The following is a 26085-nucleotide window of genomic DNA, read 5'->3' on the forward strand; positions in this document are numbered from 1 at the left end:
TTAAATGTTGGGGCATAAAAAATGGCAGGGGGAAATTCAGCAGCATGATGCATTTATCTACACTATCTAATTCATTCTGATGTGTGCGTGTGTGTGTGTCAACTCTCCATTAAATAGAGCTGACAGAAAGAGGGGACAAAATTGCATTGAGCTTTTCCAAACCTGTACCATGACAGATGTGTTAGCATTAGCAAGTTGACAGCATTAATTCTAAAAGGAGGGAAATGTCAAGATCTCACAGCTGACTTTACAGCACTGCCTTCTCATTTCACGGTCATTTCCCCAGCAATGACTGTCGCGAGTGTGACAGAAATGACTCAGCGTATTTCAGCTTGACATAGGTAAACTGGAAAAGTTCCTTAAAGCTCAAACTGCTTCTAGAGAAATAAATCGACTTTATGTCCTGACGGCACGGTGATGCATGACAGCAAAAAAATAAGTGGCTTTCCTACCATGATGCATCACACACATGACAAATTATATATTAAAATCTGTTGCCAAGAACAAAATTAGCTTAAAAACGTCTAAAATTACAACATTCAGTTTAATTCCAGTTAGAACCAAAAGTGTCCAAGAACAGAAAAATTTACAAAGAAGAAAAAGCAAAATGATTAAATGTTTTCACTTACGTTTTTCTTTCCTGCTTATAAGTGTGTGCATGTGTCCTAAGTATGTCCCAAGCCTCCCACCGCTTCAAGGCTGTCACCTTTGACCTCTGTCAATGAGACCTTGCATGGCTCTGTGATCTTGCTTCTTTTTCTTTCCCTACCTTTCTCTGTTTTAAACATGCTTTCCTTGTCTGAATAAGTGTGTGTGTGTGTGTGTGTGTGTGTGTGTGTGTGTGTGTGTGTGTGTGTGTGTGTGTGTGTGTGTGTGTGAGAACCAGGATCTTCTGAAAACCCCACTGAAAATCCCATTGAGATTTTAATATCAATGGAATTGTTTTTTATTTTAATAACTAAAATCAGACTGACAGTAGTTTTTTGAATCATGTAATATTGTTGCTCATCCAATATTTAGTTTTGTAGCGGCCTTTAAAGAACAAAATTTCCCATGAGCCATTGTGAGCACAAAACCATGTTATGATGTATAGTGATTTATTAGCTTCTCTCTATTGGCTCCCTGTAAAATCTAGAATAGAGTTTTAACCCGTCTCCTCTCATATAAAGCACTTAATAATCGAGCTCCATCTTATCGTAAAGACCTCATAGTTCCATATTTTCAGGTCTTCTTGTGGTTTCCAGATGTAGAATGGGAGGCTTTTAGCTCCTCTCCTGTGGAACCAGCTCCCTGTTCAGGTTCTGGAGGCAGACCCACTCTACATTTAAGACTAGACTTAAAACTTTCCTTTTTTATCAAGCTTATAGTTAGAGATGGATCAGGTGACTCTGGACGATCTTTTAGTTATGCTGCTATAGATTTATCTGCTGGGTACCTCTTTTGATACACTGATTTTCAATTCTCTCCTCTCCCCTGCTATCCACTCGTCTATTCATTCAAATGCTACCATTGCATGTCAATTTCTTTTTTTCTCTCTCCTGGAGTTGTGCTTCCTCCTCCCTGTCTCCCTCTTCATGTTCTCCTCTGCAGATCTTCAGCCTTAGAGCTGTATATCTCCAGAGTGCATTTACTGGTCCTACCGACCTGCTCAGTGTCTTTGTTGCCTGCTGTTCTTTTCTCTCTCCTCACTCACCTACACTCACCCCAACCGGTTGAGGCAGATGACCGCCCACCCTTAACCTGGTTCTGCTGGAGGTTTCTTCCTCCTTGTGCTGCTCAAGAGGAGTTGTATTTTGTAAGGTTTTAAACCTCAGACTGTAAAGTGCCTTGAGATTACTTCTGTTGTGATTTGGCGCTATACAAATAAAATTGAATTGAATAAAATTGAACATGACCTACCCAAAGTGGGTCAAACTGGGATGGTAGACTGGTATTCAGCTTTCATGGATTCAGCTATGCATTATTCAGACTACATCTCCCTTAACCACACACCCTGCACAGCTTCCCATCAGTGCCGCACCAAGCATCTTAAAAACTCAATGAAATACAAGAGTTCATCCAACAAAGACTTTCCCAGCCAGACAGAGGTGTAATTGAAACTTGGGTCAGATTGAGACTCTTGTGAGGCACTAGCCAGAGGCCCTCGCCAATAATTCTGTTCTCACCTTCTTGAATGACTAAAATATCTCAAACTTGATCTTCTAAATAACCTGCAAGTCATCTTTGCTAAAGAACACTTATACTCTTTATTATTTGTGCATTGGTGAGCAAGAACAAGATACTCTATTTTTCTATAAGCTCAGTGCAACCTAAATTTAAAGTTATAAAAAAGGAATCAGTTATATATATATATATATATATATATATATATATATATATATATATATATATATATATATATATATATATATATATATATATATATATATATGTATATATACAGTTGTTATTACACTGTCACCGTGCGAAGTCTGTATTATAGTTTCCTACAGAGCCTTTAGCCTGAGGCAAAGAACATCAGACGGTGAAAACACAGAAACAACAAAAGACAAAACAGAGGAAACGTGAGCGAACTTGCTGTGGCAGCAAGTTAAGCCTTACTGTCAACCTGCTTAGATATCTTACTGATGAATCAAGTGATTTCACGTGTCTAGCAAGTGTCAGTGTTGGCTATTTTCATATTTGTGTGTGTGTGTCTATAGCAATAGCTCCCCTAAATGATTTCCCGGTAACATGCCATGAATGAATCAGAGAGCCAAAAAAACATATGTGCATTGCTAACGGTGGCTCTGGTTCTGCATTTGCACTGCAGCAAATGACATTGACCTTTGCCTACAGCAATGAATCACAGAAAAGCTGAGAGGTCTTATTGAATGTGCCAACAAAAAGGCCTGCCTGCAGGGCTCTCAGCAGGGAAGAGAGTGAAGAAGGGAGGAGTGGAATGAGAAAGGATTCCATTGTTGCAAAGGGACCCTGACACAGGTATTCTGCTAAATAAGGCCAGTATTGTACAAAGAAAGCATGCAGTCTGGCACAAAAAATGACAGGAGATGGAGAAGCCACATGTTGCTTCAGATACCTACTTGTATTCTGACCTTGGCATTGCAGGTTTGCAGAGACATGTACATGTAAGGACAGTTTGTTTATTTATGAAAACCTTTTTTAAGAGAGACTGTTCTAATAATGTGTCTACTCAGTTTGTCTGCAATTCATCGTGTTGGAAGAATTGGAATTCACAAACAAGTCAGGAAAGTAATGGGGTGCAGCAAGGGGAGGCTTTTTGGTTTTGCAACTTTTCTGAAGTTGTAACACAAGAAGTTCCTCTTGGCTATCACAAATGTTCTACCAGCAGTACAGAATCTATGCGTGTGTGTACATTAAGTCTGTGTACAAACCTCACTTCCTCCTGCATTGTGTTTGGCATTTATTACACCAAATAGAGAGCACCCCCCCATTTTCATCCCAGATCACATGTCCAATTTGATTGCTCCTGGCACCCAGTACACATATTGCTTAAACCAGCACAGTTACTGTTATTCTTGATCGTTTGTTGAAAAGACAAAGTTGAGGGAAGATGTGATGTGATTACATGACTGAGTGCTGTGTTGGCTCAGGGTACATTTTCCTATTCCCCCAGGGGTCTTGAACCACACACAGTACTTCCCGCATTTCCATGTCCCACAAAGATTAAACAAATTAAACATTTTTATTGTGTATTTTCAACACCAATGTGCACAAAGACATTTCTGAAAAGACATGTTGACAGCGAAAGAGTCCCAGAGGAATGGCTTGATGCTGCTCCCTGCCTCCACTGCCCAGGTCAACACAGCAGTACCATTAAAGCATTCCATTCTCCTCATTGTCCCCCCAGTACCGGGCTAATGGAGATACAGTGACATTGATTCATTTATTGTGGACCCAATGTGCTTTTCTCTGGCTCCTCAGCAAGCGGTTGCTGTGATTTAATTACCAGCGGAGAGATGAAGTCGTCTCTCCGAGCACAGCTGATGGCACCATTCTTCATCTGAATAGAAAAGAAGGCTGATGCTCACATTAAGTCAGCTCCTCATCACTGCAGAGTTTAAACTAATGCAAGAACACATTAGTTACAGAGACGACCATCAACTGAAAGGACCAGGCTAAATTGAGCTCTGCCAGCCCTGGAAAAAAGCATCTGCTAGGACTGTCTGTGCTCATCTAGAGAAGACATAGTAAAAGGAACACAACAAATCCTCACTTAAAGACCTCCCATCAAACCTTGTCCAACATTTAAACTTTTCCCAGGAAACAAACATTAATGAACTTTTACAAGGCTGTCTATTGATGTCTTCCAGAAGTATATTGAAGAGAAATAGCCTCTGGCTATGTGAGTACCAAAGGTTAAACATGCCTCACATGTCAATGAGACAGAAACAAGGCTTACCATATACAAACCCCCTCCAAGTCCACGTCCTACAAAACACTTGACAGCCACAGTGGCTGCATTCCTCTGGCTTGTCCTTCAACAAACAAGTGCATTCACCTTAGGAAATGGCTTAACCTGCTCAAGCCAAAGTCCACGCTCGCAAAGTGCTTTGTCTTGCCTCTTTTACAACTGGGACAGGACCACACACACACTGTGGCCATGACCAGCCCTGGTATTGTTCACGTGGTTGCTAAGGTGCATTCGAAACAGTGGTACGAAAGACAGAAGATGGGCACAGTTGTTTAAAAGTAACGAATAGTCGCTGTTCCGCCTGCCATCACTGCTGAACAATAGTTTTGCACTCGCTGGATGTTTATAGGGAACAGAAAGCTATTTTCAGGTAAAGACAAAGTTCAGGAGATTTCTCAAAAAAAGTCATGCACTCAAACGCCTCCAGACACAATGCCGACTTGAATTATTGTGCTGTTTTGTTTTACCGCTCTGACGGTAATGAACTATCAGGTACTATGATTGTTCACAGTAATGGTACAAAAAGCATCTCACATCATGGTTGAAAATCCAGACAGAATCCTTCTACTTTAATATTCTAACAAAGGGGATTATAAGTGTTTGAATCAAGCCAAGCATGTAAAACGTTTCTAATCCTATTGTCAGACACAACCGTACATGTCTTACTAATCAAATTCATTATAAATCTGAATCTGTGCTTGATGGTTACATAAAGTATAACCACTTAATACTTTATGTATTAAGTGGACCCAACAAAAACATTTTCTATGTCTGCATATCCTTTTCTAATTACTCTGCAATATAAACTTCACTGAAGAACAAAAAGAAAAGGAGAAAGATAAGCCTGTATAGCAGACTTCAGGTCAATCTCATTCATTTACAGTCTGAAACAAAGCCTCCCAGATGCCCAAATTACTGCTAATTTCTAATATCATTAGCACCATGTCTGTCAGTGTCATGTTAATGAGGGTTTAACATGACAATGAGGGTTTCTAAATGAGCAGTCAAGGGAAAAGCAGAGCTCCTATAATTACACAGCAACATGCTGCAAATCACTATGATCTCTTGCATTATGCTCTGCAATGGATTTGTTTCTAGTGAGGAAAGGTGTTTTCAGGCACGAAAAGATTTCCACAGAGGAGAACAGGCTCTACATTTTGTTATTCGCTGTATGTTTAATTAACAAACTGTTCCAGATGAATCTAATTAAATTAGCATATGAAAACTTTAATAAGGGAAATGAATAATGCAAATTCAGAGAGCTATACCGGTGTAGATCTTGGCAATCAACCAAGGCCAACATGTTTCAGGAACCTTTTTAGAAAGACTTAGCCTCTGATAAAGAGAAGACAACACTGCTATGACAAATACAACCGTAGAAGACAAATAGGAACAAGCGTGCAAAGTAACAAAGCATTTAGGATTTCATTACAGACAGAGGAAACTTATGACCTGAGGGTATAAACAAGTGCTTCAGCGACACCATGGGCGCTGTTGTCTTTTATCTGCCTTTTTGACCCCGGGCTGTCTGAGGGTTTGGTGATTGCAGCCACAGCAAATAAGACGACAGTGGGAGATAACAACAAGAGTCCCATCGTAACTGTAAATTCCCTGTAAATCTTACATGAATATCAGCATCACGGGTGGATCAACATTTTTTCATAGTGCACTGCGAAAATTGTGTGTCAACATTAATAAAATCTGAAATCTGCCCATAGATATGTGAACAAATCCACTTATTTCATTAAAATAAATGAATTTAAGTCATTTCAATGTGACATTGGTACAAATGCTGGTGTAACCAAGTCCATACTAAAAGCAAGCCTCTTAATAGAATCCAATCTCTTTAAACTTATTTAATAACCTAATGCAAATGGTGCTCGATAAGATTTAATCGACCTAAAAAAAGAGATTCTTACTTTCTTGCCATTTTGGCGGTGGATTTCAATCAGTATTTCAACAGTGGCTGAACAGCACTTCACTGGTTCACATTTACTAGAAGCAATATGATTGAGAGCATTTGGGTGTTAAATGATTTCATACATGCATGTTTCCCTGGCCCCATTATTAGAAACATATGGCTGTATGAAAATCTACAGGGAAAAGAAATAGATTCAGAGCAATTTAAGCAGCTGTCTGTCTCCACAGCACATCAACGTAATGTAATAAAAGCAGTTCAAATGAAAAACTAACATACTGACAGGTGCTTCTAGAACACTTTCATAAACTGGGAATACAACATTTCCTCTGTGAGCTTTGAGAGTTTATCTAGTGGGACCATATGTTTTAGAAATCTGGTTCTTATTAGGTATAATAGCTGCCAGGCTGCACTTGGCTCTAGTTTGTATTGCTTCCAGCCGCTGGATCGCATAAGGGTAACAGGGGCCTATGGCTATTTAGGCTGACACCAGCTGATGAGCTACACACCACAGACGGGTGCTCTTGGCTAAACTACTTCCAACTACTTCTTCTTGGTTTCCTTTTCCTTTCAAGCAGGCAGTTTTTCAACCATCAATTGCTCAATATGTCGAGGTGTTAGTAGGAAATTGGATGGACGGGTGCCAAGCTTCTTCAAACATGTAGTCATCACTCACTGACCAAAAGGCAACATGAAAATAAATAGGAATGTTTTATCCTCTAGCATGAGAGCCACTGTCAAGTGTGTCAAGTCTGAATAACAATAAGAACTCAACAATGGATTGAAAGGTGTCGCATTTCACTGGATAAGTGAACAACACAATGCAATAATGTTACTTGCTGCGCAGTAACAGCTCAACAGAAGGGTGACGGACAAAGGAAAAACAGCAAGAGCATGTGGCATTAGTGTTCCTAATTGTCATCGTTATTACAACCATCTATTCTCATATCATTTTAAAATGCTCATGCTTTTGCTATTGCAAACACAGCCGAATGCACCTAATACAAATTCACCTTCAGGAGTTTGTGGAACGCCATTCTGGCAAATGAGGTAAATCAAAAACTGAAGTTGATAAAGTAGTTAGAGGGGAAAACACACTACTACACAAATAAACTGAATTAGAACACACAAACAAATCACAAACTAACTTCTGAAATGTACTGAGCACCATAAATCGAGATGAAACACTGTCTGACAGTAGATAACTCCAGTAATTAAACTGCTTTTAGCCTCTGAAAAAATGCAAACCATCTGCCTCAACATCTTTTGCATTATATAATGTATATTATCCTTAGGTATTAATATCCTTAGCACAGACATGATCTGCAAACTGACAAAAACTGTTTTCTTACATTTTCTGATGGCTCAAAGAGAACTGAAACCCAAGGGAAACTAAAGTGGTTTTTAAAGTTGTGTTCGTCTGGTTTTGTCCTTTGTTCTACTGAATGAGTGGTTTGCAGCCTAGGGGCTTACTGGACAGCACTCCACTTTGCTGTGTGGGCTACAGTTCAGGCTGCTGGTGGTGGCGGTGGTGGATGCTTTGGCTTTGGGCTTTAACCCCCGTGGTTGAACCTGAGCCCTGCAGCTGCTCATTACTGTGCAGTGGGAGTGCTGGGATTGCTTTATGAGACCAGGGAAAGTCAGGAGGGATTCTCTGCCCTCTACGAGCTACGCAATCCAGTTATGTCAACCAGGGACACACAGCTAGTCCAGGGTAATCCCGGTATCCTATTTAAAATGTTGAAAAATCATAACCAGATGTCTGCCTCATAGACCAGTGGGCTGCAAAGCACTAGAGGTTATGGAGGACGTTAAGCAGACCAGTCCTTCCAAGTGGAATCCAACTCATTCAACCTGTGGGGGTTGGAGGCTGTCTTCTGTTACAAGGAGATCTTTCCAAAAAAGGTTTTTCATTATACGCACAGAGATCATTATCTTTATGAGGCTGGGCAATGGTTCTTAATATGATCCTAAAACACCAGAAAGAGCCTGAACAAAAAAGAAAACTAGATTTCCATTCTCACACGTCGGTTATTGTTGTCTGTTCATTAGTGTTTAACCTTTACAGGGTTTTTTGTAATGAACTGTCACACTTTTTTGGTTTACCTGCTCCTGCCTCAGGCTACACTTTTCTCAGATTCTTGCCTTCTTGAAATTCCCCAAAAAAAAAAAAAAACTAGCATGAACTTGTAGCTTCCCACGAAATCTTGGAATATGAGAATGTCAGTATATGTAAGCCAAGCAGTTCATGAATGCTGGGGTGTGTCGGATCAGGCTGCTCCCATCCTTAACATGTGCTGTGGGTGCACTGCCTTCTGGTCTATTTATGTTATTATCAGAGATACTGTTATGTTATGTCTGGCTATTTTACAATAGACTCCCTCTTTGTGGTTCTTACTGTAATGAGCCATTTTTTCACTCTACATTTCTTATTGTCTCGTCATGTTTATGAATTTAGAAGTCACAAATATTTTACTCAAACTAAGCTCAACTCTTTGCAATAACACAATGGCTTCAGTCTTTGCATCAAACATTCTGGAAATAAAAAATAAATAAGAATAAAACTTAGTAGTGTAGTTTTAAACAACAAAAAGCTCCTGCTGTCACAGTCAGCTGTATAATACAGCATGACGTCATGGTACCTACGATTGGAAAGTTCAACTGGCCCAGAAGTCTGTGCTTCTCTATAACACCGATGACTGTTTGAACCTCCGTCTGTTAATTATGCTCTTTGGACGTCCAGAAATCTGAGACAAACATTGCTGTTGTGATTCACCCTCTGTTCCTGGTCTTGGCTCACTAACTCCGCTGAATTTCTCAAACTCCTGTAAATCATTAGTGAGCTGCTTTAATGAACACTGTTCACATCTCTTCCTCTCTCTCTCTTTCTCTTTCTCTCACACTCGCTACTTATCACTGAAATTGACAAATCCAAATGAGCAAACACTGAGTCATTGCACCTGCATTTCCACCCTTCAATCACCACAGCCTTAATTCATACACTTCCTCACACAGCAGAATTAAAGAAGTGAACTCAGTAACACACTCGCCTTGTTTAGGACTCATTCTATGAATTCATTCTTGTCGTTTACACTCCCTCCACCTACTCAAGCTGAAGTTGTGTACGACTTCCCACACACAACAGGTGATGAAAACACTGCATTTGATTTCTTCTACTGAATATTTTATCCTAAAAGATCCAGATGTCTACAGTACATGTTCAACAATGTCCCTGTTCTGGCTCTTGAGCCCCGATGGTCTTTCTTCCTCTTTTCTTCTGCACAAAAAACACCTGTGTCCACAACACAGGTTTTTGTTAAGACCTCCATGTTACAGGTAGCAATTTAGTGAGTGTGCAACTTCAATCAATTTCACCACTGCTTTTGAAGTTAGGGAAAAAAGTGCTCTGGCCATATGGGCTAAGCAGGCAGTTCCAGAGAATCAAAGAGGACAGTCTTCAGTCTCTACTACAGTAGATGCAGTTTGATAACAGGCCTAAGACTTAAACAGAGGAAAACAATCAGGAAGAAATAGAACAGCAAAAAGTGAAGTAAGGTTTGGGAGAAAGAATGGTTTTAATAAGCTACACATGTAATTCAGTTTCTTTAACTGTAAATATTATAAGATTATTCCTACTACAGTAGTGCTTTTTCAATTTATAACGCTTTTTAAATGAACAAAAAACCTTTTATTTTTATTAGATAGTTTTACGGGGCAATAGCAACCAGAAAAGGAGAGAGAAAGGGGGCGACAAGCAACAATAGTCCACAGCCAGACTCAAACTACACTACTAAATTCCTATTTAGGAAATCTGTAGTTTCCATACGTAACATAAATATCAGATCAAACGGACTGACATTTGTACAACAGATTGTTCAAATGAAGTCCAAACAACTACCTACCTCGTTCAATTAACTAATAAATCTAAATCAATAAAACTAAGACATTAGTTTACACAGCATGCAGTACTTATTTTTAAGTTGTCCACTGGGCCATATTATTGTGGCAAGTAAGTCTCCCAACTGATTAACTGGTAATGACATTAAGTCTTAACCGTAGCCCTATGTGTCAGCATTCGAGCTGAATTCTGAGAATTTCCCAAAGCCAATGAAAGGTGGGAATGAAAGGTCACGGCAGGACTAAGCACTCATGATATCTGAACGCAGCAACAAGGTAAGTGGTGCACTGACACATGAAAACAAGGATGAGTCAACATAGATACAGTATATATCCACTAAATGACCTCCTCATATTTCACTGCTAACTTTGAGCTCTTAATTATTATAAGAACCTAATCAAAGATTGGGACCTTTAGGCTTCATTGTCCATTGAAGCAGTTATTAGTAGATGGGCAGGCAGGTGATTCACAGAGTAGTCTTGTCATGTCTGGCTAATTTTTAAAGCACAAATGTAGTTGTGGAGGTCAGGACAATGCTGGGAAGAAATCTGAGGACAGGGATCAAAAGGTAAGAGCAAAGGTAGTTGTTGATTCTGGGAGGCCTGAAGGTAATGGAGCCAAAGTGGTGCGGAAGCTCGGAAGATAATGGGCATCCTGCTTTTCATACTCAGGTGACTGTGTATAGCGTGGAGGTGGAGCTAAGGGTGGAGCTGTCAGCCAGGAAAAGAGAAAAAATAAAAACAGACGCTGTGAAAATAAAGGAAAAAAGCAGAGGAAGAGAGGATGAGGACAATAGGGAAACAGCAACAAAAGCAAACAAAGTACCAACATGACAGCTCCATGGTGAAAAAACAACCAAGCTGAACTGCAACATAGCAAACTGAAGAACAATAGGTGGATTGTTTGAAGGGAATTTTCTAGTTTTTACATTTAGACCCTATCATCTTCTCTGTAATCCATCAAAATCAAGTTTAGGTCCTCTTGTTTTACAAAGTCTTAAACCTGCGTTCAGACTTCATGGGAAGACCTGTTTATACTTCCTTAGGTGATGGATCTGTGCAGCAGCAGCAGCCTCACCATTTATTCTCTTCCAGCTATGTGCTTAATGTTCACTTGGGCACATCCTCGGCCCTTTCTCTCTCTGTAGTTCCCATTCCCCTCTCACTTGGCCCCATTCTCTCAGTCTCAGCACAGTCAAGTGCCCCTGTCAGCAATGGGCATTTCATTACTTAAGTGCCAATCCCTTAGCAACCAAGCAGGTACTAGAGCACTTAACCACAAGCTGGCATCTGAATGCTAATGAGATGCTTCGAACTTTAGCCTTTACTCACTACGACTACATGGGCGTTATACACTGATCACTGTGAACTGTATTAATTTGTACCCCAATAACCTGAGTTTAAATGTGTATGCAAATAAACCAGAGTAAGCTCTGAAGAAGCCACATTCATTTGAATGAGAATCCATTTGTATTGATCAGTTTAGACCTAGTCCAATTTTACACATATGCTTTACTAGTATATACACGAAGGTTCAAAGTTTGATTATTCTGTCATTTTAAATATGTAAGTGAAAGCACTGGCTTCATGCTCTTCACATTCTGCACAGGTGCTTCGTAATTCAGTGCACGCTGGGAAAACTGAGTAACTTCAAAAGGAATCTGGGAAATTTTATAGAAACCGAATCAATATGTTTAAGTATCTTGGTTAAATAGATTTTGTGTCTCTCTGGGCTGCTGCTGCCAGCACTTAGAAAGTTCAGTGTTTCTGTGTCTGTCTCTTTGTCCCATAAATGTCCCTGTAACTTGATTAAACATGATTGATAAGGCCACTTTTAGAGTCTGCTGCACAGCCAGTGCTTAAGTGCATCTGTGTTTAAACCATTCATATAGAAAATGTACTTATTTGCAGTTAGAAGCAATGCTTTAAATTTATAAAAAAAACAAGGTTACTGAACAGCAGAGTAGTTAACTAAGTCAGCGCCTTAAGTGGAAAATCTGCTCTAAGTAAGTATTCAACCTTCTAAAGCCCTGACTTCTGACCTTACTCTGACCTCCATCTAGACCGTGTCAATGAAGTCTAAAATTATCACACTACTACTATTGATTCTTATGAAGACCAGATAACAGAGTAAGTAAAAGTGTTTCTTTCAGCACATTATTCTTAGTAAAGTAAAATATGGTTAACGCTGCAGCTTCCCGGTGCAGAGGAACCTCTCAGACATCTCCCTTCCCCCAGGCTAGTGATGGTGAAAACAGCCATCATCAGGTAAAATGACCCTTAATGCCTCCTGAATAGACCATCTAACTTTACGCGGCCAGGTCATTGAGGAGACAAAAAGACAGGCCAAACAGCAGGAGAAGACCCCCAGCCACAGCTGCCACACTCCCCCCAATCAAAGAAACACTCCAAAGGTAGCCTGAATCAAGCTCTGCAAACACTCAGCTCATCATGATTCCCTCTTACTCCCGAGACCTCTGTGAGCGACAGAGCAGAACAGAATGCTCCCAAGTTGGAAAGGAATGAAGTGGATAAATCTGGAATGGAAAAATGAACTGGGGTGTTTGCATTTGGCCGCTGTTCATCTGAAGTCATCTGAATGACTGAACGTGTGTTGAAACTGATAACAGTCCTGTGCAAACATCCTCCACTGCCTTCTGGGAGAGGCTGACAGTCACTGCATAGAGTATGTTAACGATGTTTGCAGATGACTTGGAGGCCAGGGGTGGACCTGAAGGACTGAGAATGAGGAAAGGAGAGGAGCAGGGATTGTGTGTGTGTGTGTGTGTTTCCCAGTGACATGATGTACATGCACAAACACACACATGCATTTACAGTGCTACTAAGTGACCACACACAAGCACACAGTCACAGAGGCAAAGCAAAGCAGACAGCCAGGTCTGGAAAGAGTAAGTATTCAGAGCTACGCAACAGCAACATGCAAGTCCTTCCTCTGAGGACTTGATGAAGAATGTGGGAAGTGAGTGCTAAGTTGTGCTAACTGAGAAATGTCATACCTCTTGGTTTCCGTTTTCCAAGTTTAGATAAACACCAGTTGGCCATGTGCCTTCCTTTTACCTCCCCTTTAAAATACACTGTTAGAAGCTAGTGAATGTCAGGCACTGTTATTTTTCATTATCAAAAAGAAAAACAGCGAAGCATCACACAAATTTTATTACTTAAAACTAAAAACAATCAAAATCATACAGTTTTCTTAACCCCCCCCCCCCCACCCCCGACAGTGTCCATCCACTTTACAAAAGTTTCCTAAAACTTAAAGTCAGTACAAAAATGGGATATTATTTTGAGTTGAGCACATCTCATGTCCAGGGTCAGGTTACTCAGCCACGCTGGCCAACAAAGAGGAGCAGAACAAAAAGAAGCAGCTCAAGTCCTGGCAGTGACTTCTGAAAGACTAAGTTCACAGAGAGCAATAATTTCACCTCATTTAAAACGAAATCCCCGTGAATAATCCGCTGACATGAGAACCTACCTCGGAATAGGCAGGATGAAGTGTGCTCGCGTGAATGCACGTGTGGAGTTCACCCAGCAGAATCCGCTGGTTTAGCACATCCACAAATCCATGACTCCATGCACACACTTGTCAGTTGTTAAATTTTAAACTATACAGGTAAAACATTGATAATCAAAGCTCACTGCTCATTTCACTTGATTGGCAAGTGATCTCTGGACATCATGTTAAAAATGAACTGCAGCAAAGCCCCTGAAAAAGAAAGCAGTTTCGTTTTGTGGTCGTGGTTTTAGAGGCACAGAACTCATACAAAAACAAAAACGGAAGGAAACAGAGAAATGAGAGTGACTTCAGAGCAGCACCGCATTTATCTCAAACTTAGACAAAGCTTGTGTGTGGCAGTGTACCTCCATAATATCCCCCTTCCCCTTCATTCATTCAGAACTCTCTTTATGCTTTGATGAACAGGCTGCAACAATACCCTGATTCTTCAGCCAATTCATGGTCCCCTCTCTTTAACCCTTTCTCCTCCCAACAGTTGCTCATTCCATGAACCTGAGCTAGATGCACTGAGGTTCTGTACAAAGTGGGCGGTCATTCTCTCGTTCTGATTAACCCTCCTACAGCCAAAACATTTTACTGTTCATCTAATATAGAGAAAAGCAATAATAGCACATACGATAATCAAAGGGACAGCCAACTACTCACTGAGCTCGACGTTAAACCTTTGATAATTGGCCACGATGGAAGACAGGTGGTTGTGAGGGGAGGGATCAAAAAGATGAGAAGTCAACAACAAAGGCTACCCCCTCCAGCCTTCCACACCCTGGCCTCCCAGCCTTTGTCAACACTAATCTAAAAAGACGAAGCTTTGGTGGTGGCCTGAGAGTGATAATTTACAATCTGGTCCAACGCTGAGAGTGTACGCAAAGGTTCCCCACCCCCATACCCCTCCTGCCCACAAGCTCAATCTCTATTTCAGTGATTAATAAATTAGTAAGTCTAATAACAGTTTGGCTGCGAAGTTTGCTGTTGATGAAATAACTTCTTTCTTCTCAGCACATTTCAATTCTTGTTAATTTAACCAACCAGCGGCAGAGAGGAGTGAAATTAAAAAGCTGTCTGTTTGCTCTCAGGAGGCTTCATACTCTGCCCTGCTGCATGTGAAAAAAGCTCCCATTTCCTTTCAGTCGTGCGTTTATCACAGTAAACGCAGCAATACGTCTTGTACGCCCAATATTCCACACATTTAAACATACAAGAAGCAGGACAGGGTGTGAGCATGTCCACGTTTCATCATCATCACAGTCTGCACATCTGTTATTAAAGCTAAAACAGAAAAAAAGCACTCTAGGGAAAAGGACTTTTTAATAAACTTCAGACTGTATCAGTTATCCAGAGAGGGGAGGTGATGAAGCGGCACCCTTTATCAGGACTGTCGGCGCTTCTCCTCAAACTAACCGCATGATTTGCATGGCAGATCTCATTTCAGCTTCTTCAGAGAAGTGATGGCGGTGTTTAAGCAAGCGAATCCAAAACACAATGGCCCTGACTGAGTGCAGGTAATAAACCAATAGTAAACCTTCATGTCAAATGTGTTTTTGGTCCACAAATGGTGGCCCCCTGACACGATGGCCAGCTTACAAAGTGTTTACATTTTCAATTTAGGGATTGTCCTGTAAACTTAGTGTTTTAATCGTCACAGAGACCGAATGATTAAAGTAGAGGGCAAAATAGGTCCTTAAAAGCAATTCCACTACTGTATGTGCAACTATTTCACCTATAACTGTACCAAATCAAGTGGAATGAGCTCCCTTCTTTAGCATATTGTTAATCTGGTGCAATCAGGAAGGTAGTCACTCTCAAAAAACTAAAACTAGACCATAGTGTGGACAAGAATTGTTGATTTAGTTCCTTGTAAATTATAATTCCTTGAGCAGCTGCTGACATGTTTTTCTGAAATGTAACAATTCACTCTCTGGCCTGCAGACAGAATTTTAATGCAGCAACTAAAAATCTAATTTTCAAGCCAAATAAAGCAAATTAAAACTAAATGTGTTATTCTTGTGTTTTGAATGGTGATGCACTGATCTGCCATTCACTGAGCATTTGTTTCCATCTATATTTTACACCACTTGTGACTTTTCTATAACTTAATAATGCATTACCGCCCAACAATCTGTGTCCATATTCAGATGACACCTTTTTTAACAGATGATATCTACTTCAGCTAAACTAAATTGAGATTTTTTACTTTATAAGTGCCCTCTGACAGGCCTCTCCACCTAGCTGTCTACTACTTTACTTTAAACAGCAATTATTATGCCAAGTCGGGTGTATTTTGCAGCACTTAGTCAAATCTGAGTTGCTTTACACTTGTGCACGGAGCAGCCTGTTATTTACGAGGGCGCATTCTGTCACAGAGAATCAGTGTCTGAAAGTGTCTGGCAATGTCTGAAAATGACACCAGAACTGATGCCAAATGAAGCTTATGTTAACTGATAGCACTGTGTGGTGTCATGTCATATGTACAATGCCATTATGAAATTACAGGCAGAGAGCATGACAGAAGGATGGCTACGTGAGGCTAAACATAAGAATGGGTGCGTCTATGTGTGCATTCACTGACAAGTGTGTGTGGAGTTCATTATTAGGAGGGTTGTGTCCTCATGCGCACAGATGAAGTCCAGAAGCATTCAGTTAAGTCTACTGTCGAGGAGGCTCCCTCTCCATCCTTTATTTCCTATCTCTCAAGACACTCATCTTCCAAAAACACAATAAAGGAGGAGGAGTGGGGGCTGTTGGCAGAGACACGATGCAGTTGAGAGGCCAAAAAGGAGGAATAGGAGGTTCAAGGAGGGGAAAAGAGACGAAAAGGAGAGAAATCGCCTCTGAACTCTTGCCATTGTCTAGATGTAAATTGGAGCTGATCAAGATTCCACTAGCATCGTAACCGCAAAGTTCAATCTGCACAGAGTGAACAGAAAAAGAAAGAGCCATACTGAGAGACAGTGAGAGAGACGTAGATAGAAAACAACAGTGTGTTTAAGAGTGACTCACATGCAGACAGACATACAGAAACACACACAGGAACAAAGAAAGAGATGTGGCTCGAGTGGGAGCCACAAAGGCACCAGTTTAGAACCAATAAAGCAATGAAAAGAAGAGGAAGGGGGTGGATGTACTTTAGAGCGACTGCACACACATATATAGACACACACGCTACTCTCAATACAGCTAGTTAAGCTCACATAGCTACGGGCCAGCCAAGCGATCAGCTTCTATGTAAATTTAGGAGAATTTCCAGTGCAAACAAACACTGAAGTCAGCATGAATGATAGAAAGGTGTTTGTTTGGTGCATAACAGAGTTACAACTCAATATTTAATAAGATTTATGGGGGCATTCTATTAAAACTCCGTGGACTGGATTTCTGCATGATCCCCACTCTGGGAATGTGCCTTTGTGTGGTGTGAACATGTCTAACCCTGATTTCACCTCTCTACCCTAAACACGCTCACACTCACAATTGGCCTCAGGTGAAGGCTAACAGGCGGCTGACCTCTTGACTTCCACTCGTTCCTTGTATAACTAGAATGGGGTGTATAGAGCCTCCTGCACCAACCCGAACCACCACCCTTGCTGAGCAGAAATAAGAATAAGGTCCTGAAAGTCTAGGGATAAAAAAAACAGGGAAATTCCAGTGCACATTTGTATCCAAGGCTTGATTAACTGTGTGAGGATGAGTGGAAAGCACATCTGAGTTATCTGTGCTGGCGGACATCCCTAAATCTGTACATCAAACAAATGAAACTATGACTTACAGGTACTTACTGGTACTGTTGTACTCAATCCTAACTAAATCCAGAGAACAGTCATCAACACAAATCATCTACACTAGAAATACATCAAATACATAATCAATACAAGTCCAAACCAAACTCAAGGACAGATTTTCTCAATATTTAGAGCACCTTTTAGAAATTCAACCCATTCATCTGAGACAAAACAAGAACAAACATTCGCAAGCAGGTAATAAAAGACATGGCAATTGTTTAATGAATGTGCTGAGCTTGCATGCTGAAACGTGTTTGATAAGTAACACTGCACCGATGACCTCGAAGAACAAAAAATGCAGACTCGTAAATAACAGTTTACCGTATATTTTGTCTTGTAACTCGTACTATTAATGGATCATATTTGTTTGCTATTATCTATTTATTTAGTATCTATTTATACCTTTTAAATTTATTTCGGATTGTGTTTCTTTTCTTGCTGCCTTTGGTGTCTTACATAAAGAGCTTTCAACTGCCTTGTTGCTGCAAGCTGCTATACAAATAAACTTGCCCTGCCCTCAGGAACTACTTCATCTGTTGAGGTTATTATTATAACCTTTCATTTAGTTTAAATGAACCAAAACACTTGCTTCAGATCTGTGATCGGTGGAAAAGAAAATCTATCTGTAACAAAAGTGTTCTAGTACCCAACATGCAACAACCCGCTGGTTTAGGTTTGTTTGTAAAAAACATAAATGATGGAAATGTATGTTCACTGCAGTGAACCTGGATGCAAGTAAAAATTCAGACTGACAAGGAATCACTTATTTATCTACAATGTTCTTTTTCTGACACCCAAGTCCATGCAGGTCACATAGCCTGCTAAAAAACTAGAATCCTGCAAACCCAAACCCTTCACATTCAACGCCTCCATCCATCTCAGAGTTAATATATTTCTCTAACAGCCCTCTCCTACTTGTCTACTTCAAGTGCACTTCCAGGGCATGCCTCTACTCACTCACAGTGCGGGGGAAAATATTTCTCTCAAAGATGAAATATGTGAACTTTTTTGTAGTTGTTGCTGTTGCTCATATGATCACAAGAGCTTATGAGGGGGGATTTCAAAAAGGGTTGACAGCGCTGCATGGTAAAAAGACCACAGTCTGGGTAATAAAGTACAAGAGGCTTCAGAGTGACAACAATGAAAAAGAATTCAGAGAGGCTGATATGGGCATACCTCTGGCAACACCTCGCAGTCTGTGATAGAACTTGTTCCCTCAGGCCAAGTGTCTCTGAGGCGCCATAGTTAAGCTGGGAAATGCTGAAAGCTGCCTCATGGCACTTGCTCACCATTCTACTTCCCTTTTGTTGAGGGTGGGGGGGAGGGGTCACCGTAAAGAATTTTTATTATTTATTGTTAAAAAATGTAAAGAAATGTCTGGCCAGTATGATGTTATGTTATGTTATGTGCTTTGTTCGTTTCCCCAAACAATAAAGCACAAAAGACATTTAACAACTATATTTCTGCATTTAAAGAATCAGTGTGTCTCAGAGCCTACAGTATTTCCATTAGAGTTCCTTCAATAGTCACATCATTGTTGCATGTTGAGGCAATTTTCAAAAACAATTATGTTTCCCATTTTTCATTTGCTTCGGGCATTTGACGTATTAGTTGAAGATTTATCTCTATCTTGATAAGGTCAGTCACATTATTCCACATTATTGACTAAGAGATTCTGTCTGTTGATTTCATCTGGCTTACACTACATTCACAGTCAGTTAGTAATGTGCTGGAGACCAGGAAGAAAGAAACAAACCCTGTCAACCTTAGAAACTCAGTGTCCAAAAACATACTCTAAGTGTGTTAAGACAGTTAGTGTGTGCACAAATGAACATTCAACCTGCTAAATTTGTATTTGGTTACCACAACACATCCTGTGAAGTGGGGATTTCAGTTGTATATTACTTTAAAGACTGTCAGACACAGAGCCACATACTGCATATGTTTATGTCCCATTCCGATGGGGAGATAGTATGTGTTTGTATACTGATATACACTTAAGCTAGTGAGAGATCCTCGGCCAAATATCTCTGTTTGTCTCTGAAAGCCATCACGTCCTTGCCATTGTTGGCTAAAACAACAGGGGCAGATCGTGTGCCTCCTCCCAACCAGACAAATCTGTCAGCCCGGAGTTTAAGCAGAGAGGAAGAGAGAGAGAGGAAAATTCCTAAGAGGTTTTATCTCTCAAATATGTCTTAGGGGCATTTTCAGAAGACACACATAAAGTATCACCTAAGTCAACTCTAGCATCTTAGATGGCATTACATTTCCAAAGTGCAAGCAGTTCATGAGTCAACACATTTGCATCAACCATCAAGAATGGGTACATTTTTGTTTGGTCAGTTATAGATGCATAGTGGAAGGCCAATTCAGATTTCTTGCAACTCAGATCTTGCTTGGTTATGCACTCCTATAATTTAAATGAAAAGTTATTCAACATATTGAAACTGATGCAGCAGGACCAGAGATATAATATTTAGTTTTTTTATTTTAAAACAATCTCCTGTTTAACACAGTCATACCCTCCAAGACCTGTAAGCAGACAATCAGGGCAGGTTCACTTTAGAACTTCAGAAAAAGATCCAACTTCTAACACTTCAGCATTATCCTTGACCTTTTAATAATTCACTTCTGTTGGTTCTCGAGTAAGCCAAGCAAAAGACAGACATGGAATATGGTCAGGGGCTGCTGACAGGTCTGCAAAAACAGCCCCTGGTAGCAGTAACTATGACAGCTTTACAGGGCATGGGATTCCAGTGTAATTACAGGTGGAACTGCTGTGAATGGGAACACTGGGAGGAGGAAAATGACAACTGTGAGAACAGAGAGAAGAGGAAAACCAGAAGCAGGGAACCAGGAAGAGCAACAAAAGATTTTAGCACTGGAGAATTCAGCATGTTAAAAGGTAAGAGTGAAGTCATGTATCAGCAGTGTCTGGCACAAAGGTGCAGCACAGAAACGTCCACCAAAATAGCTCAGGATGACGGAGAGACATGTGTAGGTTCTTACCAGAATGTGAGAACAGATCACAACCTCTGAAAGCAGGAAGTTAAATAGACACATACTGGCAAAAAGTGCAGGAAAAGTCACAAGGGAGAGAGTGGTGTTCATTCTGGGTTCACCACAGCAATCCATAGACAGAGAGACAGATGAGGAGCAGGCAAGGAAGTAAGAGAGACGTCCAAAGGGCAAAGCAGGACAGGAACAGCCAGAACATCCTATGATATATGTGTCAACATGAGACCCCCAACTGTTAAGTCTCCCTTACTTCCTGTCTGAGCAGTATTGTAGTGCAAATAGCATTAAAACAGGCACATGGGATCAGATTGAAAGCCAACACTTATGTAGATGATTTGTTACAGGGGAAAAGTTCCATTGTTGCAACTGTTAGATACCATCAATCACTAGCTTTGTCTGAGGCACTGAGACAAATGGTGATTTGTTTAGGAAAAAGTTCATTTTGAGGAAAAGCCACAGTAACTTAAATACTGCTGTCAAGGTTAACACATCCATCTAGAAACGTCTGACAGAAGGCAGTACATCACATGCTGGAAATATTTGAATATGTTATTTCTGTTCAAAGCAAAAGGTTTTAATGGCCGTCACTAAAAACAACAAGTCAAACTTCAAGTTTGTCAAACTATTTTTAGTGGAAAAGGTTCTAAAGGACAGTCTCACATTAGTGTTTTGCTATCGCCCTGCTGTCTCACCAAAAACCTTGTTTTTGGCATACTGGCAATAAGTAGCTGCACTTGCCACAGCAGCTGCCCTGTTTCAGAAACGCAGTCTTGGAGCAAGAAGTCTGTCACTGGTCCAGTTTCCCGGTGGGAGCACAGAGCTCATGAAGAGTGGTGCTCTGAGCTCTTTATGTCGGGGATAGAAGAGGGATGTTTCTGGGTCACTGTACATCCAAATCCATTCCCAGAGCCTCCTGGTTCCAGTTCCAAAACTAATAAAAAAAAACTAACAAGGCTAACTTTACTTCTTTTCACTTTTAGGAGCTTCAGTTTGTCAGTACCAATTTTCCAATCAAATTAGACACGCAACCAGTAGATTATGGCCCGCTTAACCATGGAAAACCGCTTTGGGATCACTTTGGTACAAATTATAGTTAACCTCACAATCACAGCTGGAAACAGGAACCTGAATCAAATAAGCCTCAAGTAGTATATTTTACTCCTGGGTAATAAGATAATAACTAAGAGAGGAGACAAATAAAATCAGCAGTTGACATCCTTTTATCAAGAGATGACTGTCACAATAAATCACCACAATAAATCGCAAGTTGTCTTATTCAGCAGATATACTGGATATTTGGACAGACGTGATGTTACACAGTATGTCTGTGTTTACACTGTGGATATGTTAACATCTGAATGGAGTGACAGGCATGTCACTACATGTAGGTGTCTTGGCGTACTATTGATACTATCTATGATTCTTATCAGCATGAGAGTGATACACTCTTGTTCAGGCTGGGATATAAGCCAAGGTGAACAGACTGTGGTTAAGTGGTCCATTCTTCCTTTGCTCTCTTCCATCTTTCAAGGCTTTTTCATTTGGCAGTCCTTTATCACTATGCCAAGCAAGTTCTACTCTCTCGCATTTTTAATTAAAATCTAAAATGTGCAATAACTTTGGAGACTCTGGGCTAGCTGGCAAACAGGTCTCTTGGTGTTGTTTCCCGCTTCAAGTCTTTGTTGCTTGTTTCATCAAAGCCTTCACTCAGGCCTTTCTATTAGTCTCATTCTCTTCTGTTCTGTCACTGCATAAATTATCTGACATACGCCACACAAGTTAGACAGAATTAGTAAAGGTGCACCTCTGGAGTAGAAAAGCTCTCAAGCAAGCCAATGAACTCTCACTCTTAGACTATATCCTAATCCATTCAAGGACCCTGAGAAAAATCCAATCCTTAAAGTCAGTCTTCCTGACTTCCCATGACTCCCTGGAGACAAAAGGCTGCTTGTGCAGACACAGACTGGATAAAGTGCTTTAGTTCAGTCACCTGGGTGTTGCTGTGCAGTGTTCTCCCACACTTTCCAGAGCCACAATAAAATAACCTTTATATCCCCTTTGGAATTACCCACAAGCTGTGGGCTTTTACATGTGGGAAGTCAAATACTTAGTAGACTGTCATGTTTCTGTACAGTAGTTATGATCTGATCTGTCTCCAGACTTTCTAGGTAAGATTAAGACATGAACAGGTGGTAGCAACGCCTGGTAATTAAAATATAAGGCTGTAGGATTTCCCTGAGTTCTTTATAGGAGAGAGGTATCTCACATAAAATCCACTGTCTCCACTAAACTCAGGAAATTATTACACTTCTGTACCATATGTACACTTTGAGTCACTGATTAACTATAGAAGTGACATTAGAACATTTTCAGAAAGTACTGTTCTTGAAACAAGAGAGTCAACAGCTCTGTGTATGTCTCGGGCATGCAAGTTATGAAAAACTGCAAGTAGATACCAAGACTGAAAACCAAATCCTCTCATTTTTGTCCTTATCATTCTATCATTATCTTCTCACATATCACGAAGGTGAGGAGGGAGGAGGCAGCCAGGTAGGAGCATGTGCAGGTTAGGAATTTCAGCAAATTCCAGGCCTCCTCCCTGCACAAACAGTGAGGAAAAAAGCTCAAAGTTTTCCACACGGTCTAGGCTCATTCACTGAAGGAGCCACTGGAGGCGAAGAGGGAGGGGGGGTCTCAAACAGTCATCCCACATCCCACCCACACCGAGGAGCATTCCACAGGACTGTCTGCTCGCCCATCATTAAGCCAGACCACCTGCTGGCAAATCAGGACCCCCATCATGTTCTCAACAAGCCTGGCTAACCCCATTACCTGTGAGCCTCTGGACTGCTATACACACGGATCATAGTCAGCGGTATATTGAGCAGTAAAATGTTGCTCATTAACGTCCCACACTGGCTTTTGATTGTTCAACAAGCACAAGTGCACTAGCCGTACTCAGTATTATGTATTCCAATAGATACAGTACAGTAATCTTTGATGCAGCTGTTGCATGACTGTGCACTAACTCCTGACTGGCTCTTCTCTACTCCTCTAAAAAGGGAGATTAAAAAATGGAAGGAGAGGAAGAGATCAAGACAGAAGGAAGAAACAACCCTTTGTTGTCGTGCTTCGTCACGGCCTTGAGGGAAGGACTCTGGCATCAAGTCATAGAGAGCTGAAACAAAAGCAGCTGATAAACATTGCAAGATAAGATCGCTCTGTACACTCATCACTTCTCCATCAAGAGGGCTTCCTCCCTTACAAACCCCCCAAACTCTGCCTTCTCTATTTGCTGACATAAACACAGCATCAGGCAAAAAATGAAAAGGAAATTACAACACATACCACAACGAGGCTTTCTACTGAGCTGTGATTTGTCCCCTTTATCCACTTTTTCAAAATCATAACTTCACACAAAGAAAATGACTCTGATAATTCCTGTTCGACTAATTATGTGTCAACTCACTGTGAAGCACAACAGACGACAGTAACATTTCACTGAATGTTCACCTCTGCTTATCTGGTCCAGCAAGGTGCAAATTTAACAATGCAGGTGTGTTATATTTAGACTTTGAAAATTACAGTTGCTTGTTATTTCAGCTTTTTTATTTCAAGCACAAAAATGAAATTTAAGAGCTTTAGTGAACAGTATGTGGGAGATTTCTTTAGACTGAACATGGCACACAGTATTTTCACCCAAACAGGGAGGGCCAATCTGTGGCAGATAAATGCCTGTTGTCTAGTGATCATACACATGGACTGAGTGGCTCAGAAGTGCGACTGCCTGGTGCAATAAGAAATACAATGCCTGAAGGGATCTCTCGTCATGCAGAGCTGCTCCAAACTCCAAAGAATATGCACAGCAAACACAACATCCATCACAGTCCTCACACTCACATATCCAAAAGAAATCCCACCTCATTCTACATCACTCATCTTATTTTCTTTCATGTCTGTGTCCTCGAAACTCTTGAGAGCAAAGAGCTCACACAAGGCTTTTTTTTCCTTCCACCTCATACAGTACAATGCACCTCCCCACCTCGCTCTTTGCCAGGCATTCCTGAGTCTATCCTAGCTATCGAAAATGTCAAGAATGAGGAGAGAGCAGAGGAGGGTACAATGAACACTGCAGCAGGTAGAGTCTTGTCCCGCTGCACTGACATCCCACAGTCACTCTGGCGGTAGTGGTAGTGGTTTGCATAGAACGGATGGGATCTGACTTGACTCTTTTATTTAGAATTCTGCACTGGAACAAGCCTAAAAGCTTATTCTCCTATGGATGGTGGCATGCCAGCAAATTATCAAGGCCAGGTTCATTCCCCAAAAACCAAATACAGATTCTGTGGAGGGCCAAACCTGATAGCTGCTCCCGGATATTACTTACTGAACGGACAGTGAATAAGACGCTGTTCAACCCTTTCAGATGTCTTAAAACAACATCTGTGAGCAGTTTCTGCCCGATGACTTCTTCAAGTATTTCCTTACAACTATTCCTCCAAGTGTAAGGCTATATGAGAAAATCAGGTTATGTGAAGTAAACCTTCTTCAAATACAAAGCCCAGAACAAAAAGGCCACATTCTAGACTGTTTTTCAGAGCCAAGCAACTCCCCTTTCCACAACAGGAGTCCAGAAAGAAGAAAAGGGGGCTGAATAAAAAGGTTAGCAGTGCAGTGTTTCGTGCCTGGACAGACAAACAGAAGAAGTTTTATGTGTGTGCCAAATGCAACTTAACACTGCAAACAAGCTCTATCCACTGGAACACCCTGACACCCAGAACTGTTCAGAAGAACGCACCCAGAATATAGGCCCTATGACTCTGAAAGAGCGACAGCCCCAGAAGGCCTTCAGCAAGGTGATTCATGCTCTGATTCATTTCCCCCTGGTGCTTATGGCCAATCAAGATTCAAACTTTGAACGTCTGCCAACATTGTCAAGCACCAGTAAAAGTTAAACAGCAGCAAGCTCACTGCTCACTGGCATGGGGCGCAGGCTGCTATAGCCTCATAGTCACGGTAGATGCTGAGATTTATTAGTCACGGCTGTATGGTTCAACTCATAAGAGCCTGACAAATTACCTCTCAACCAAAAAAGTAGTCAGAGGACTAAAAGTTTTTAATTAACTCTTCATCCTGGGGTTCTTGTGTGTAGCTTAATAGAGTAAACAACAATGTCTTATCTACTTGTTTTCTAAAAAAAAACTTAAAAACAACTTTTTAAAGCATTTTAGTGTAGATATGCTTGATCCATTGTTTTCCTGCTTTCGGCTGCTGTATCTATATATAAGCTGTGAGCAGTTTCAACTCTGACTTAATAAAATGGCTCAGCTACAAGGTGCAAAGGTCATCAAATCATCCCTTAACCACTCAACCCCTGTCCTTCAGGTGTTTATCAGACACACCCATCGCTAGGCTTCGCTGGGAGAGACTAGACCTTCTCCATGGCAACAAAGGTCCTAAAGTGACTCAGGCGTCCTTGTTTCATGGACTTCTGGTAAACTTTGACACT

General features: G+C 40.8%; 1 protein-coding gene across 2 annotated transcripts in view; it reads right to left on the reverse strand.

Moving 5' to 3' along the window:
- agrn (agrin) overlaps positions 1-26085 on the reverse strand; it is a 217163-nt gene that overhangs the window by 188720 nt on the left and 2358 nt on the right. The gene's annotated exons all lie outside the window — the stretch shown is intronic.

The sequence above is a fragment of the Anabas testudineus genome, chromosome 7 (genome assembly GCF_900324465.2).
Source record: "Anabas testudineus chromosome 7, fAnaTes1.2, whole genome shotgun sequence".
Taxonomy (NCBI): Eukaryota; Metazoa; Chordata; class Actinopteri; order Anabantiformes; family Anabantidae; genus Anabas; species Anabas testudineus.